The sequence below is a fragment of the Symphalangus syndactylus genome, chromosome 8 (assembly GCF_028878055.3).
Source record: "Symphalangus syndactylus isolate Jambi chromosome 8, NHGRI_mSymSyn1-v2.1_pri, whole genome shotgun sequence".
Lineage (NCBI taxonomy): Eukaryota > Metazoa > Chordata > Mammalia > Primates > Hylobatidae > Symphalangus > Symphalangus syndactylus.
Window position 1 is genome coordinate 112,603,092 of NC_072430.2, and position 15,845 is coordinate 112,618,936.

A 15,845-nucleotide genomic window follows, 5' to 3' on the forward strand; every position below is an offset into this window, starting at 1 on the left:
GAGAACCCAAGATGATTCATTTATTGTCAATTGTAGTTCCCAAAGAAAAGAAAACGAAATTCCTCAAATCCTTGTCTAATTACTGAGTCCTTTGGGCCATCCAAGTTCAATTACCTTTTAAATCACCTTAAATTACACAGGGGCCCTGATCTTAGTAGAAGGACCATAAACAAGGAGTGAGTAGGCTGAATCCAACCCCTGAGCCCCTCAGACTAAGTATTGAGTTTGTTCACTGTGAGAGAAGTGTGGCAATGGGAAGAACATAAATTTATGACATCAGGAAAGGGTCAAGTCCCCACACTGCCTTCTGAGCTAACTGACATCCAGCAAGTCAGGCTGACTTAGGGCCTCTGTGCCCTTCTTATCTGCAAATGGAAGTCCTGCCAATACCTGCTCCCATCTACCTGAGAAAGCAGAGAAGCACAAATGTGGACGAAGTATGTGAAAGTTCTTTACAAACTCTAAAACAATTACTATTTCTATTAGAAGTTAGCTGATTTCTAATCACATAACCATTTATCCTCAACAATCATTTATAGAGGACGGACCCAGTACCCAAACACTATGTGAGATATTAGACACAAAACACAGCTCCTGCTCTTGAAGAGCTAAATAGCTAGTGGAAAGTGAGACACAAAACCAAGTATAAAAAGCACTTCAACAGAAGTATACAAAGGTGTTATACAAGCATAAATAAGGAATCGTTACTAATTAAGGGACAATAAAGAATTTTAAGTAACAGAACACAATTAAATGACAATGATAGGTATACAGAGATTACTTCAGTCGAAAGAAATCAAAAACAAAGGAAACAAAAACATACAACAAAACCAATCATTCCTGCTCCAGCAATCATGCTGTGGGCCAGGCATGGTGGCTCATGCCTATAATCCCAGCACTTTGGGAGGTCGAGGCAGGCGGATCATGAGGTCAGGAGTTCGAGATCAGCCTAGCCAATATCGCGAAACCCCATCTCTACTAAAAATATAAAAATTAGCCAGGCATGGTGGCACGCGCCTGTAGTCCCAGTTACTGAAGAGGCTGAGGCAAGAGAATTGCTTGAACCCAGGAGGCAGGGGTTGTGGCGAGCCGAGATCATGCCACTGCACTCCAGCCTGGGCAACAGAGCAAGACTCCATCTTAAAAAGAAAAAAAAAAAAAAAAAGAAATCATGCTGCTTCTTGCATGAAGCTGTCAGCCTACAATAACAGCCTCAAAGGTTCCACCAGAGAGTGAGCACTATGTGAACTAACAACCACACACGGAAGGCAAGAATGCAAAGGTCTTCTTCACAAGCTGTTCAAGTCTTTCGGATCCACAGACACATTCCTGTCCAACAGAAGGCCTTTGCTGGGTGGTGAGGATGTCATGGGAAATTAATAATTCCCTCACTTCCTGTTGACTTTAACTCTTTTGGTCATTGCAACTCACCAGCAGAAGGGAGAATACTTACAACTTTAACCTTCAAAACAACAACCGGCTTATGACTTAGCACACACTCACAAACCAGTTTCTATGGGCATTCAGAGTAAATGTATGAGAGAAGTAATTAGTTGATTTATTTTCTGTCTCTGCTGAACTTGAACCTGCTAAAAAGTGAGCCTAGGTCTTTGTTAACTGGCATCCCAAGAGTATGAGACCAGTGATAAGATCTAAGCGAAAAGGTGACTAACCTCTTGTTTGAAAGGGCAGACATACTCAGCGGTGATGGGCTGCATCTATGACCTCTCCTTCCCTTTTGGACTTAATCTGTGACAACAATCTTGGCTACCAATCAGCCTCTTAACCAATTTAGTCAGGAAACAAGCAAGGCTGGCAAAGGCAGACAAAACACTGTCTTTGACCCTCAAAGATAAGCACAAGATAAGGCAAAATAGCAGAATGAGTCTTTGTCATTTTAACTATGCACAAATTGAAGGGCAGAAAAATCTCTGCCCATTACACAGGACAGAAGAAAAGCTTATAAGGTATGAAGGATAAGAATAGTAGGAACTGGCCAGGTGCAGTGGCTCACGCCTGTAATCCCAGCACTTTGAAGGACAAGGCGGGCAGATCACCTGAGGTCAGGAGTTCGAGACCAGCCTGGCCAACATGGTGAAACCCCGTCTCCACTAAAAATACAAAAATTAGCTGTCTGTGGTGGCAGGCGTCTGCAATCCTAGCTACTCGGGAGGCTGAGGCAGGAGAATCACTTGAACTTGGGAGGTGGAGGTTGCAGTGGCTAAGATTGCGCCACTGCACTCTGGCATGGGCCACAGAGTGAGACTCTATCTCAAAAAACAAAAAAGAGTAGTAAGAACTATGTTTTCATCCCCCTAATCTGAGTTTACATTAAAACAGTTTCTGAATTTCTTTTATTATGGACTATTACCATTAGCATGGCATAGATTTTTATCAAACAATGCCTGAACATTCTGGAGTTGAATTCTGGAGCTCTGATTGATCCATACTTCTTGGATTGTTTTGCTCTGACATTAGGATGATAGGCATATGATAGCTGGGACTCAAATAGTTGAATCAGGCACTGCTACGGCTATGCTAAACTCTTTAAACATGTCCTGCAGAGGACTCCTTCAATGTGGATGGACACATTTTAAAGGTAGAATGATGTATTTGATAAAAATGTTTAAAAAGAAAATATAGTTCTTATAAGTCCTAATCTAAGACCAAGATTAAAAAGTTATAGCTAATATTTATTGCATACTTACTAAAGTACTTACTACTTAAACGTATGTTAAGCCCTTTACTGCATTATGTTGTTAAATCCTCACAACCACCCTATTAGAGAGCTGCTATTATTACTACTTTATAGACAAGGAAACCGAGATTTAAAAAGATGAAGTTACTTATCTAGGGAAATACGGTCAGTGAGTAGAAACAAGACTCTAAGATACACACACAGCCCCATAAGACAATTCAAAGCAAATTAATTACCCTGGGATAATATGGCTAAAATTTTAGTACATGAACATGGTGCTTCAAATTTTAGTGTCAAACACCAGCAACTTTATTATTTATTTCAAAATCTGTTTGTTAATCCCATGACCCAGAGAGTTAATTGCTAAATATCATATTTACACCCAGGGAAGTAGTTTATAGTTAATTTACAAAAAAAAAAAATCACCTCTATAATACTTCTGTGTTATTATTATAAGTTCTCTAAGGGAATGGTAGAAGACAGGTTCCTGAACAAACACAGTAAAAAGTTGTTCTCTAACTAAATAGCTAACCTCAATTGTCTTAGTGACCTTGGACACATTACTTGGAATGTTTGCAAGGGTATAGTAACTGTGACTTCATTTAGGCGAAACAAGTGCTTCTGCAAATGTTTACATAGTCCTAATTGCCCAAACCTTTTACTAGTGTTTCCCTGCGACATCATTTTTCATTTAGCCAATAAATAGAAACACTTGTAAAAATATTTGCTTAAAACAACCTGCAAACAAATGTTTCTGTCAAAAGAATTAAAAGAAATATTTCAAATTAGATGTTACGATCGATAATTCAAACATATTTTGATGATTAAGGCATATTGAAATAAATTGCTGGCCGGGCACGGTGGCTCATGCCTGTAATCCCAGCACTTTGGGAGGCCGAGGCAGGTGGATCACCTGAGGTCAGGAGTTTGAGACCAGCCTAGCCAAAATGGAGAAACCCCGTCTCTACTAAAAATACAAAAATTAGCTGGCTGTGGTGGCGGGTGCCTGTAATCCCAGCTACGCGGGAGGCTGAGGCAGGAGAATCTCTTGAAACCAGGAGGCAGAGGTTGCAGTGAGCCGAGATCGCACCATTGTACTCCAGCCTGGGCGACAGGGAGAGACTCCAACTCAAATAAATAAATAAATAAATAAATAAAAATAAACTGCCTCCTTCTAAAACTAACTTGACTTTTGTTGGGGGGACGGGCAAATATCAATGTATGTGGGGTTCAAACAAAATAACAAAATTGAGCCACAACCTTCAGTCTTGTTTCTATAATCTACTAAAAGATGATACGCTGGCTGGGTGTGGTGGTTCACACCTATAATCCCAGCACTTTGTGGGGAGGCGGCGGCGGGTGGATCTCCTGAGCTCAGGAGTTCGAGATCAGCCTGGGGAACAGGGTGAAACCCTGTCTCTACCCAGAATACAAAAAACTAGCCAGGCATGGTGGCACATGGCTGTGGTCCCAGCTACTCAGGAGGCTGAGGTGAGAGAACTGCTGGAGCCTTGGGAGGCAGAGATTGCACTGAGCCGAGATCGAGCCACTGTACTCCAACCTGGGGTGACAGAGTGAGACTCTGTCTCAAAAAAAAAAAAAAAAAAAAAAAAAATATATATATATATATATATATATATACACATATATATCACACACACACACACATACACACACACACACACCCTGGTTTCATATTACCATACTACCATGAAAATACAGAGACCATAGCTATAGCTAGCCTTTCAGCGTGAGGCAACCACTTTTGAACCACAATATTTGGAATTAGCCAATCTGGGTCTCAACTTTCTATGTATCATTATGAGAAGTGTGATTCTGGACAAGCAACTTTAATCTGAATTTCAGTTATTCCGTATCCATGGGGGACTGGTTCCAGGATCCCCTCAGATACTAAAATCCACAGATGCTCAAGTCCCTCATATAAAATTATGTAATATTTGCATATAACCTACGTACATCCTCCCGTAAGTCATCTCTAGGTTACTTACAATATCTATTACAGTGCCTACACATCCTCTCATTTGGTGGAGTCAATGTAGTATTCAGCATTTAGCAAACTCAAGTTTTGCCTTTTGGAACTTTGTGGAATTTTTTTTTCCTAATATTTTTGATCCATGGTTGGTTGAATCTGCTGATGTGGATCCCACAGATGCAGAGGGCCAACTGTAATTCGTCTGTGATGTAGGGAAAATAAGGATACCTGTCTCACCTTTTTTGGAGTGCAAATCAAATAACATAATGTAGTGTGTTATGAACTCCAAAGCAGTGTACAGGATGCCCATTGGTGTCTGATACCAACGAAAAGGTCACCACATTCTCTTTGATCTCCATGATAAACCAACGAACTTGTGCAGGGAGTGGCGACAGAGTTTAGGAAGCTTTGAAATAAGGTTTTAATCTACTCAAGGTTTCTCCAGCATTTTCAAGGCAGTAGGAGTTTGCTGTGCATCAGCTTTTCTGGTGGTCTGGGAAAGGAGGGATTCAGTGGCGCAAGTGTTGCATAAAAATTCAAAAGGAATATCTCTTCTCAAAAAAGTAAAAAATGAATAAAACCCATCTTTGCCACCCAAGTTCCCCCACAGCTAGGATACTTTCCCCTTCCTCTCTTTTTTCTTGTAAGTTTCTTGAAGAAACTTGTTCTTTATACTTTCTGACTCCATTTCTCATTGCCCATTCATTCTCCCCTCAAGAAGCAGTCTGATTCTGCCCCAGCTGAAACTTCACAGGAAAAGGTCACCAGTGATTTTTTTTTTTTGCTAAACCCTAAAGACTTTTCACTCAGCATCTGACCTAACCACACAGCGGTATTTGACCTACTGAACACCCACTCCTTGCACTGCTCTCATGAATTCACGGATGCTCTCTCCTGGTATTTCTCCTTCAACTCTGGAGGCTCCTCCCACTACCCTCTATGGGTTCCCCTTCCTATGCCCATATCGTAAATGTGGGTATTCCTGTTTTGCCCATAACCCTCTTATCTAGTTTCTCTTCTGCCCTCCCCAAGTGATCTTCTCCATCCTGTGGTTTCAGCTGCAATCCACGTGGCAGACAAGAAACATATTACTCTCCGGCTGGGCGCAGTGGTTCATGCCTGTAATCCCAGCACTTTGGGAGGCCAAGGCGGGCGGATCACGAGGTCAAGAGATCGAGATGATCCTGGCCAACATGGTGAAACCCCATCTCTACTAAAAATACAAAAATTAGCTGGGGGTGGTGGCACGTGCCTGTAGTCCCAGCTACTCGAGAGGCTGAGGCAGGAGAATTGCTTGAACCTGGGAGGCGGAAGTTGCAGTGAGCCAAGATCACGCCACTAAACTCGGACCTGGCACCAGAGCAAGACTCTGTCTCAAAAAAAAAAAGAAAGAAAAAGAAAAAAAAAAAGAAACATATTACTCTCAAGCTCTAGATCTGCACATGCGACAAAGAACTCATCTTACCTCAAACCTGCCCCTCCTCCCAACATTCACCATAAAGGACATATCCTCTGCCCCCAAAAAATAAACATCATTCTTGATCCTTCTGGCTCCCTCACCTGCAATCACTCCAATTAGCAAGTCATATGAATTCTCATCTACAGCATCGGCCACATCTATCCATTTCTCTGTCTCCACTGCCTTCATGCAATCACCACCATCCAATCTTCTTCCCTTCAGTCTTACCCTCCTCTAATCCATTCACCACACTGCAACCAAATGTTCCTTCCAAAATTAAAACCTATTGCCATTTGGATAAACTACACACATCTTAACATTACCTGAAAGAGTTTATGGCCACTTACCTTCTTGGCCTTATCTCTTTAATCTCTCTCTCTACCCCTACCCTCACCCCATACCCACTCCCACCTCAACCCCACTCTACATATAAAGAATTTATAGAGGCCAGGAGCAGTAGCTGATGCCTGTAATCCCAGCACTTTGAGCTGTGATTGTGCCACTGCATCTAAAAAAAAAAAAAAAAAAAAGGATTTATAGAAACTGGGACCAGGTGTGGTGGCTCACACCTGTAATCCCAGCACTTTGGGAGGCCAAGATGGGAGGATTGCTGGAGGCTAGGGGTTCAAGACCATCCTGAGCAACATAGTGAGACCCCCATCTCTACAAAAAAATTTTTAAAGTTAACCACGCATGGGGGCGTGAACCTATAGTCCCAGCTAGGCAGTAGGCTGAGGTAGGAGGATCGCTTGGGCTCAGGAGCTTGAGGCTGCAGTGAGCTATGATCATGCCACTGCACTCCAGCCTGGGCAACAGAACAAGACCCTGTCTGAAAACAAAACCAAACCTGGAATTTTCCACTTGCTTTCTCACCTATCCTGTTTCCTCTGCCTGGAACACTGTTTTCCACCACCACCACCCTCATCTTCTTTATCAACACTGTCCCCTCCTTTCCTCCCACCCCCACACACAACCTGGCTAAGTCTAATTCAGCTGTCCAGTCCTTGACGAGGAATCACATCTCTCCTGACCGCCAGGTCCATTTTGAATGGCCTCTTATATGCTCCCATAGCACCCAGATTTCCTCCATTATTATGCATCTCAAGCTTTTTTTTTTACTTTATAATTTTTTACCATTTGTATAACCATACACACCTTAACATTATCTGAAAGAGCTCTTCACAAATTTGCATGTCATCCCTGCACAGAAGCCATGCTAATCTCTGTGTTGTTCCAGTTTTAATGTATGTGCTGCCGAAGTGAGCACGCAAGTTATTTTCTTTTTTTTTTTTTTTTTTTTTTGAGACGGAATCTTTCTCTGTCCCCCAGGCTGGAGTGCAGTGGCGCGATCTCGGCTCACTGCAAGCTCCGCCTCCCGGGTTCACGCCATTCTCCTGCCTCAGCCTCCCGAGTAGCTGGGATTACAGGCGCCTGCCACCACGCCCAGCTAATTTTTTTTTTTGTATTTTTTTTTAGTAGAGACGGGGTTTCACCGTGTTAGCCAGGATGGTCTCGATCTCCTGACCTCGTGATCCGCCCGCCTCGGCCTCCCAAAGTGCTGGGATTACAGGCTTGAGCCACCGCGCCTGGCCGCAAGTTATTTTCAAATGGCCTGTTTACTGTCTGTCTCCTTCACTAGACTGTAAGCTTCATGAAGGCATGGACTGTGCCTGTCTTGTTCATTCCTAGCTCCAAGTACTGTGCCATGGCACAAAACAAGTGCTCAATCCTTACTTGCTGAATTAACAAATTAATGAATCCCTGAACGTGGAAGAGAAGTTGTTTTGGAAAAGTTACAGTACGGGTAAAAGTGGATCAAGAACATGTAGGAGGAGATCATTCAGCTAATTTCCTGGAGCAAAAAATCTGCTAGTTATATTTCTGATGTTTCTAATCTGCAACACATGTTTTTTGTTCTGTGACTGAAAAATCAACATTTATATAATCACACCTACAGAACACAAGGTGAAGTGGATATTTAACAATTTCCCAGTTACATAAGTATTCACAGGTAAACTGGATAATGCCAGACAGAAGAGCTTTAGTTTGTACTGAATTATAAACTGGTTACACTAGTCAGGAGAACTAGATAAATAAATCTCTACCGTGGTCATAAATGTGGCATATAATTGGGGGATTCTATTTGAACCACATAACTCAAATTAACAATTAATGAGTGTACGAAAAACAAACAAAATGTTAATGAAAACAGCATGCCTGACATCTTAATGCAATTGCCTCCACATTTTGACTTTGGTTTTTGCTCATAACTCATACTGTTATCAAGATTAATTACTTATGGAACAAATAAAACTTTTACCTTGTCAGCATGAAGGCAAATTATGCATGTTTTTCAATGTCTGGTATGATCCACAGTAGCCAATGAAACAGAGCAAACATAACGCATGGAATTTATTGCTGGTGGTCATTTTTATCACACTCTCATTCAGCACTGAGTTCTCTGAATTAATTGGCTTGCATCAGAAACTCCAAGCTAGGATGTAGTTCAGTTCCTTATGAACCAAATGCCAAATGTACTCTAAAAGGAGAACGCAAGAAGAAAAAAACAACTCCTTGCTAGATATCCCTCCAGACTTTTTATTTTAAGGGGTTAACATTTGCTGAAGCAAATCAGCCTTTGGCCAGCAACCAATGGGGCCACAGACACTCTGTACTTTTCTAGGGTTGTTGGAGGACAGGGTGAGGTGAAATAGGATAGGGTGACAATGGGAAAATAAAAGTAACAGCAGCAGTAGCCTGGTGCTGCTGGAAACTGTCTAGAGATAAAGAATCCTAAAAAAACTGCCCAATCTAACCTTCTCCAAGTTCCCATTAAAGTCAGGTCTTTTGAAACTAGTAATTAAATTAGTACCCGTCTATCTGCCTACTTTTTAAATATGTAAATGAATGACTTCAAGTCTTAAGCAAAGGCTATATACAAGATTAAACTGTAATAGAGTATGTCAAGTATCTCATAAATATTCAGTAAATATTAGCCTTGGATGTTTTTTAATGAAGATGTTATTGGGCTAGGACCAGCTTGGTTTTGCTAATCAGGCACCATTTTTTTCTGTAAATGGTTACATATTCTTCACAGTTGTTTTCCACTAGTATAATTAACCTGGGTCCATAGCCCAAAACCTAAATCTGTCAATCTATGAGAAAACAAATACTTTTAATGAAAATTCAGCCATGTGCCTCCTTTTTCTATTACTTCTATATGACATTCAGCGATCCTTCTACCATGAAGCTTTCACTTATTACCCTACTGAGAAATGTTTCCAACTTTATTTTCAATCTTTTCAATAATAATTTGTTTTCTATATCTTGTTTTCTTTAAAAAATCACTTTCTGCCACATACTTAAGTTATTTGTGGATTTTATTATCTCTAGTATTTGACTGTACAATGTTTTATAGTCATTGTATTCCCCACAATGTAGAGACTTAACAGCTTTTAAAATAATGTTTATTGACTTTTGTGATTATAAATAAGTACATGTTCATTGCTTGTCATTTTGAAAATACGGAAGGGAATAAAAGGCAAAATAAACAATGCCTATTCACCCTCCACCAGAAAAAAGCACTGCCCCACTGTGGCCCTTTCAGCCCTTATGTAGATTTTGCTTTTTTAAACATAGTTCAGAGCTTACTACAGATACACATTTTTCCCCACCTAGCAATCATTGGTAACACCTTTCCACACTGTTAAACTTCTGCATTAAAAAATCCTTTTTAGTGTCTATATAACACTGTATCTATTGACAACACCATAATTTGTTCCCGTTTTGGGGCATTTAGGTTATTACACTTTTTTTTCCAAATAAAGTTATATTGAGCATCTTTGAACATTAACTTTTTTTTTTTTTTTTTTTTTGAGACGGAGTCTCGCTCTGTCGCCCAGGCTGGAGTGCAGTGGCGCAATCTCGCCTCACTGCAAGCTCTGCCTCCCTGGTTCACGCCATTCTCCTGCCTCAGCCTCTCCGAGTAGCTGGGACTACAGGCGCCCGCCACCACGCCCGGCTAATTTTTTGTATTTTTAGTAGAGACGGGGTTTCACCGTGGTCTCGATCTCCTGACCTCGTGATCCGCCCGCCTCGGCCTCCCAAAGTGCTGGGATTACAGGAGTGAGCCACCGCGCCTGGCCATGAACATTAACTTTTAAAATATTTCTGATAAATTCCTTTGGATGGACCCTAGAAGTGGAATTAACTGGGTCAAAAGGTAGGAGCATCATTGAGGCTTTTCATACATTCACCAATGAGCTGTTTGGAAAGGTTACAGCAAGTGTGCATCCCTCCTAGCATTTCCAAGTGTCTGCTGTGCTGCACACTAACTGGTGAGGAGGATTTCTGAAAATTTATGTTAATTTGAGATTTGCAAAAAAATGATACTTTGCTATTGTTTCAATTTTCCTTTCCATATTAGTTTTCTATGGCTGCATAACAAATTTCTACAAACTTAAGTAGCTTAAAACAACACCTATTTATTTTCTCACAGTTCTGAAGGTGAGAAGCCTGGATGGGCTTGGCTGGGTTTTCTGCTCAGAGTCTCTCACACAAGGCTGAAACCAAGGTGGTGGCCAGGCTGGGCTCTTATCTATTAATAGAAACTCAGGTAAAGAATCCAGTTATAAGCTTATTGGGATTGTTGACAGAATCTAGTTCCTTGTGGCTTATGTCAGAGGTCCCCATTTATTTCTATGCTGGTTGTTAGGTGGGGCCACCCTCAGCAACTCTAGGCCTCCAGCACTCCTCAAGGCTGCCCAAATTCCTTCTCAACAGTTCCCCTCCACCTTCGAAGCCGCAACACAGCATGTTGAGTCCTTCCCCCGCTTTAAGTCTCTCCAATTTCCCAGACAGAGAAAGCTCCCAACTTTTATGGGCTCCTGTGATTAGATTAGACCCACCCAGAAAATCTCACCATTTTAAATTCAACTGTGCTACATAACATAATCGAGAAAGTGGTATCTTGTTATATGCACAGGTTTCACAGGTTACAGAGAGCAATTTTAGTAGAGAGGCATTTTTAGAATTCTGCCTGTCACAGAGTCTTAGGTGTTGTTTCTTATCATTTGTTTGTGTTCTTTATAATTAAATCTCAATTACACAAATCTACTAAAAAAATGAATCTTACTGATGACTGCCAGAAGCTGCATTTCCATAATGGCAAAGGCAACTAACTATGAATGGGGCTGCAGCATGCTAATAAAATTTTGAAAACATAACTTTGCTAACACTGGTATTTAAAAGTTTTAAATTGTGGTAAAATACATATAATATGAAATTTACCATATTAACCTTTTTTTTTTTTTTAAGACATGGTCTTGCTCTGTTGCCCAGGCTGGTGTGCAGTGGCGGAATCATACCTTACTTAACCTCCAACTGTTGGGTTCAAGCAATGCCCCTGCCTCAGCCTCCCAAAGCACTGGAATTACAGGCCTGAGCCATCATATCCAGCCCCATCTTAACTATTTTTAAGTGTACAGTTCAGTATTGTTAAGTACATTCACATTGTTGTGCAGCCAATCTCCAGAACTCTTTTCATTTTGCAAAACTGAAACTCTATACCCATTAAACCAGGGGTCCCCAACCCCCATGTCTGCAGACTAGTACGGATCCATGGCCTGTTAGGAACTGGGCCACACAACAGTGAGCGATGGACCAGCCATGCATTACTGTTTGAGCTCTGCCTCCTGTCAGATCGGCAGCAGCATTAGATTCTCACAGGAGCGCAAATCTTATTGTGAACTGTGCATGTGAGGGATCTAGGCTGCAAGCCCCTTATGAGAATCTAACTAATGCCGTTTCATCCCGTAACTATCACTCCCCTACTCCCCTACATGTGCCTATGGTTCCAGCCACATGGGAGGCTGAGGTGGGAGGATCGCTGGAGTCCAGGAAGTCGAGACTGCAGTGAGCCATGATCACGCCACTGTACTCCAGCCTGAGTGACAGAGTAAGATCCTGTCTCAAAATAAAATAAAATAAAATAAAATAAAATAAAATAACAATAATAAAAACCCTAATGAGGTCAATACTGTTATTATTCCCATTCTACAGATTAGGAAACAGAAGGGCTAAGTAAACTGTCCAGGATTACACAACTAGGAAGTGACCAAGCAGGAATTCAAACTGAAGTAGTCTGGCTTTATAGGTTTTGCTATAAACCATGACATTGTAAAAATATTCATTGTAAAGAAAAACTCATGATGAATTAGTATCATTTCTTCTATGTATATCTATCTATTGTAGGTGCAATTTAACCTAATATTCATCTCCTGTCTAAAAGACTATGTGACCAAGGTTACAAATGTCTATTGACATTTTTAGAGATTAGATATATAGCCCAGCTTTTGTTAAGGCATTTTCTTGAAGTCAGTCAGTCAAAAACTGCCTTGTATTTTAAGTATGCCAATTATAATTTACATGTAGTATTTTATAATAAAATACTTTATAAATACAAATCACAACTCACTACGATTACTTAAATTAAAATATAGAGAAAAAAATTCAGCTGTTTCTCTCTGGTCCCTTCCAAGGAAGAAAAAAGAAGAGAGAAATAAACTTCTAAATAAGTTTACAACAGCATGGCTCAATCTCAGTTTAACCTGGTAAATTCAAATTTGTCTTGCCTTGCAAGGTATACATCCAGACCAGTCTCAATTTGTCATCCAAATATATATCTCAGTAGTAATTTATTTTTATTTAAGGGATGGGTGTGAGATTTTCTTATCTTGATTTTTTAGCTTAATAATTCTTTCCTACAAGACCAAACCATGCTTGTCATCAGTCATGTGGTGTCATTTACTATACATTAAAAACGGACAGAGTCGACAAAAAGAACAATCGTTTTCTGGAAGCCCCAGCCTGATGTAGGTTAAAAGCTCTGCTGGGGTTTGGTTTTATAATCCCCAGGCGGGGATGGCAGGGGTACTAATAACGCACTCAACAAGATCACCTACTATTTCAACGACTTTTTCCTCCTATTATATACCTGATTCACAAAAATAAGCAGACAATGCATCATGTAATCTCCCCTCACCCATTAGCCATTGCAATGTGGTACAGTCCCCAGCACGTAATAAAAACCTGAGCATGCAAGAAACAGCAAAATCACTGCTACCCCTGGGAGCTGCTCGGATATTTACAATGCTGTCGTCCCCACCCCATCCCCCAAACTGGCCGGCCAGGCAGCACAGAAGCAGACGGATGCTCACCTGGGCGCCGGCTGCTACTCTCCGTTCACCTGCGGGGCCTGCAGTCCGCTCCTGGCGGGGGCTTGGCTCCCGTAGTCCGCCGCCCGCCTCACGGTGACAGCCCTCCCGGCCGCTGACCATCCCGGACCGGCTCTGTTTACAAGCGGCTTCTCGCGGTCCCACTCTGAAATGCTTCCGCCGGCGGCCCCGGCAGCCAGAGCCGGACACACAAGGTTCCAGGCCGCGAGGACGCGTCTTTCCTGCCCGAGGGACCCGGCAGCTAGGCCGGGCCTGAACGCACCCGCCAGGCCTCCTTATTTCTTTGCTTTCTTATATACAGTTCCTCTCGTACACACTGTGAAAGCAATGGCGTGTGTCGCGGAGTCTCCTCACTGCTCCACCCAACGCCAAAATGGGTGTTTGCGATTGGAAAATGTCAGTTAGAACATGTCAGAGTCGGTCTGGTTTTTAGCAGCTCCCTTGTCTACGGGAATTAATTACTCAAATAAGTTCTTTCCAAAAGTGGGACTATTCTGGACATTGCTTCTCATTTCCGATTTTGGGGCTGCAGTGAAAATCCGTTTTCACTGTCCTTTCCTACACAGGTTGAAAAGGGGTGTTTTGAGGTGAGGTCTTCACCCTCACTTGCGGATTCCCAGCAAAATAGAGTGTGCGTGTGTGTGCACGCGGGCAGGACTGCCTGGTAAGACCGCCCACATCCCACCTGCAGTGACTGTGGTTGCTTTGCAGGGATATGCTGGTCTGATTGGACAGATCTTCCTTGCAGTTTCCTGTTTTCCATCATAGCACACTTCTTAGCCATTTTTTCACTTTATAAGTACACATTTATCTGTTTTATTGGTTTTCCCACGCTCACCCATCTCACCTATAAACTCCCTGAGGGCAGGTACTATTTCAGTTTCACTCACCACCATCTAGTAGGCACCTAGCACAGGCCCAATGTATATATATCTGAATAAATGAATGAACAAAGGAATGAAAAAAAAAAAGGTCAAAGGGGTCAGGGATGAAACAGAAATCTAAAACTCTGATTCCTCTTCCCACTCTCCAGAAGATTAATAAGCAAATCTTTAACCATTGAGTTAAGAAAAAATTTCCTTTGGTTGATATTCGAAGTTTAAATAAGCTTTCTTTAAACTCTGCAATTTGAAGTACTTTTTTTTCTGTTTTGCTAGAGACAGGATCTCACTCTGTGCCTAGGCCAGAATGCAGTGGCACGATCATAGCTCACTGCGGCCCTGAACTCCTGGGTTCAAGGGATCCTCCCAACTCAGCCTCCTGAGTAGCTAGGACTACAGGTACGCATCACCACAACGTGGCTAACTTCTTTTTTCTTTTCTTCTTCTTCTTTTTTTTTTTTTTTGTAAAGGCAAGGGCTCCCTGTGTTGCCCAGGATGATCCTGAATTCCTGGCCTCAGGCGATCCTCCTTCCTTGCCTTCCAAAGTGCTGGGATTACAGGTGTGAGCCACCTCACCTGGCTATGTACTCAGAGGTACATTTTTTGTTTTGTTTTGTTTTAATTACCAAAAGAGAATACTTGCAGTATTCTCTTTTGCCTCAGGACTTTGTACATGTGATTCCCTCTGATGAGAGTTCTCACTCGTGGCCCATTCTCTTACTTAGCCTGGCTAATTTCTCCTGCTCTTTAAGAAGCAGGTAACAGGCACTTGGTCTCTCAAGTCACTTACTTGGCCTTCTTCCAAGTGTTCTTTTCTTCTTTTCCTTCCCTTCATTACTACTCTAAAGCTTTTTAATAAACTTTCACTCTAAAAAAAAAAAAGGCCAGGCATGGTAGCTCGCGCCTGTAATCCCAGCACTTAGGGAGGCCAAGGCGGGTGGATCGCTTGAGGCCAGCGGTTCGAGACCAGACTGACCAACGTGATAAAACCTCATCTCTACTAAAAATACAAAAATTAGCAGAGCATGGTGGTGCACGCCTGTAATCCCAGCACTTTAGGAGGTCGAGGCGGGTGGATTGATTGAGGCCAGCAGTTCGAGACCAGCCTGGGCAACATAGTGAAACCCTGTCTCTACTAAAACGAAAATTAGCTGGGCATGGTGGCACATGACCTGTAATCCCAGCTACTTGGGAGGCTGAGGCACTAGAATCGTTTGGACTCAGGAGGCGCAGGTTGCAGCTAGCTGATATTGAGCCAGTGCACTCCAGCCTGTGCAAAAGAGCGAGACACTGCCTCAAAAAAAAAAAAAAAAAAAAAAAAGCAGCAGGTGACATCACACCTCTTCTGGAAACCTTGCCTGATAGGGAAACCTGCTCCTTTTATGCACTCCTAGGGGATCTCATGTGTTCCTTTATAAATGTACCCATTACATTGTGCTACACAGATCAGTCTTCTGTTGGATTGGTGGTTCTCAAAATTCACATGGAACAGAATCTTCTAGGATGGTGTTTCTCAAACTTTAATGGGTAAGAATTCTGTCAAAATGCAGATTCTGATACAGTAAGTCTGGGATGGGGC

General features: G+C 42.0%; 1 protein-coding gene and 1 non-coding gene across 8 annotated transcripts in view; both read right to left on the reverse strand.

Moving 5' to 3' along the window:
* The window catches only part of PLEKHM3 (pleckstrin homology domain containing M3), a 223,753-nt gene that overhangs the window by 195,007 nt on the left and 12,901 nt on the right, over positions 1–15,845 (reverse strand). For 6 of the 7 annotated variants that reach the window (XM_055290390.2, XM_055290391.2, XM_063645026.1 and 3 more), the window contains exon 1: positions 13,368–13,698. The exons of the other annotated variant lie outside the window; for it this stretch is intronic. The gene's annotated coding sequence lies outside the window, so the exon portion shown is untranslated. Of the gene's footprint in view, positions 1–13,367; positions 13,699–15,845 lie in introns of those variants that run through there. 7 annotated transcript variants of the gene reach the window in all.
* LOC129488939 (U6 spliceosomal RNA) lies at positions 7,314–7,417 on the reverse strand. Its single transcript, XR_008659779.1, has one exon. It is a non-coding gene; the product is annotated as a U6 spliceosomal RNA (small nuclear RNA).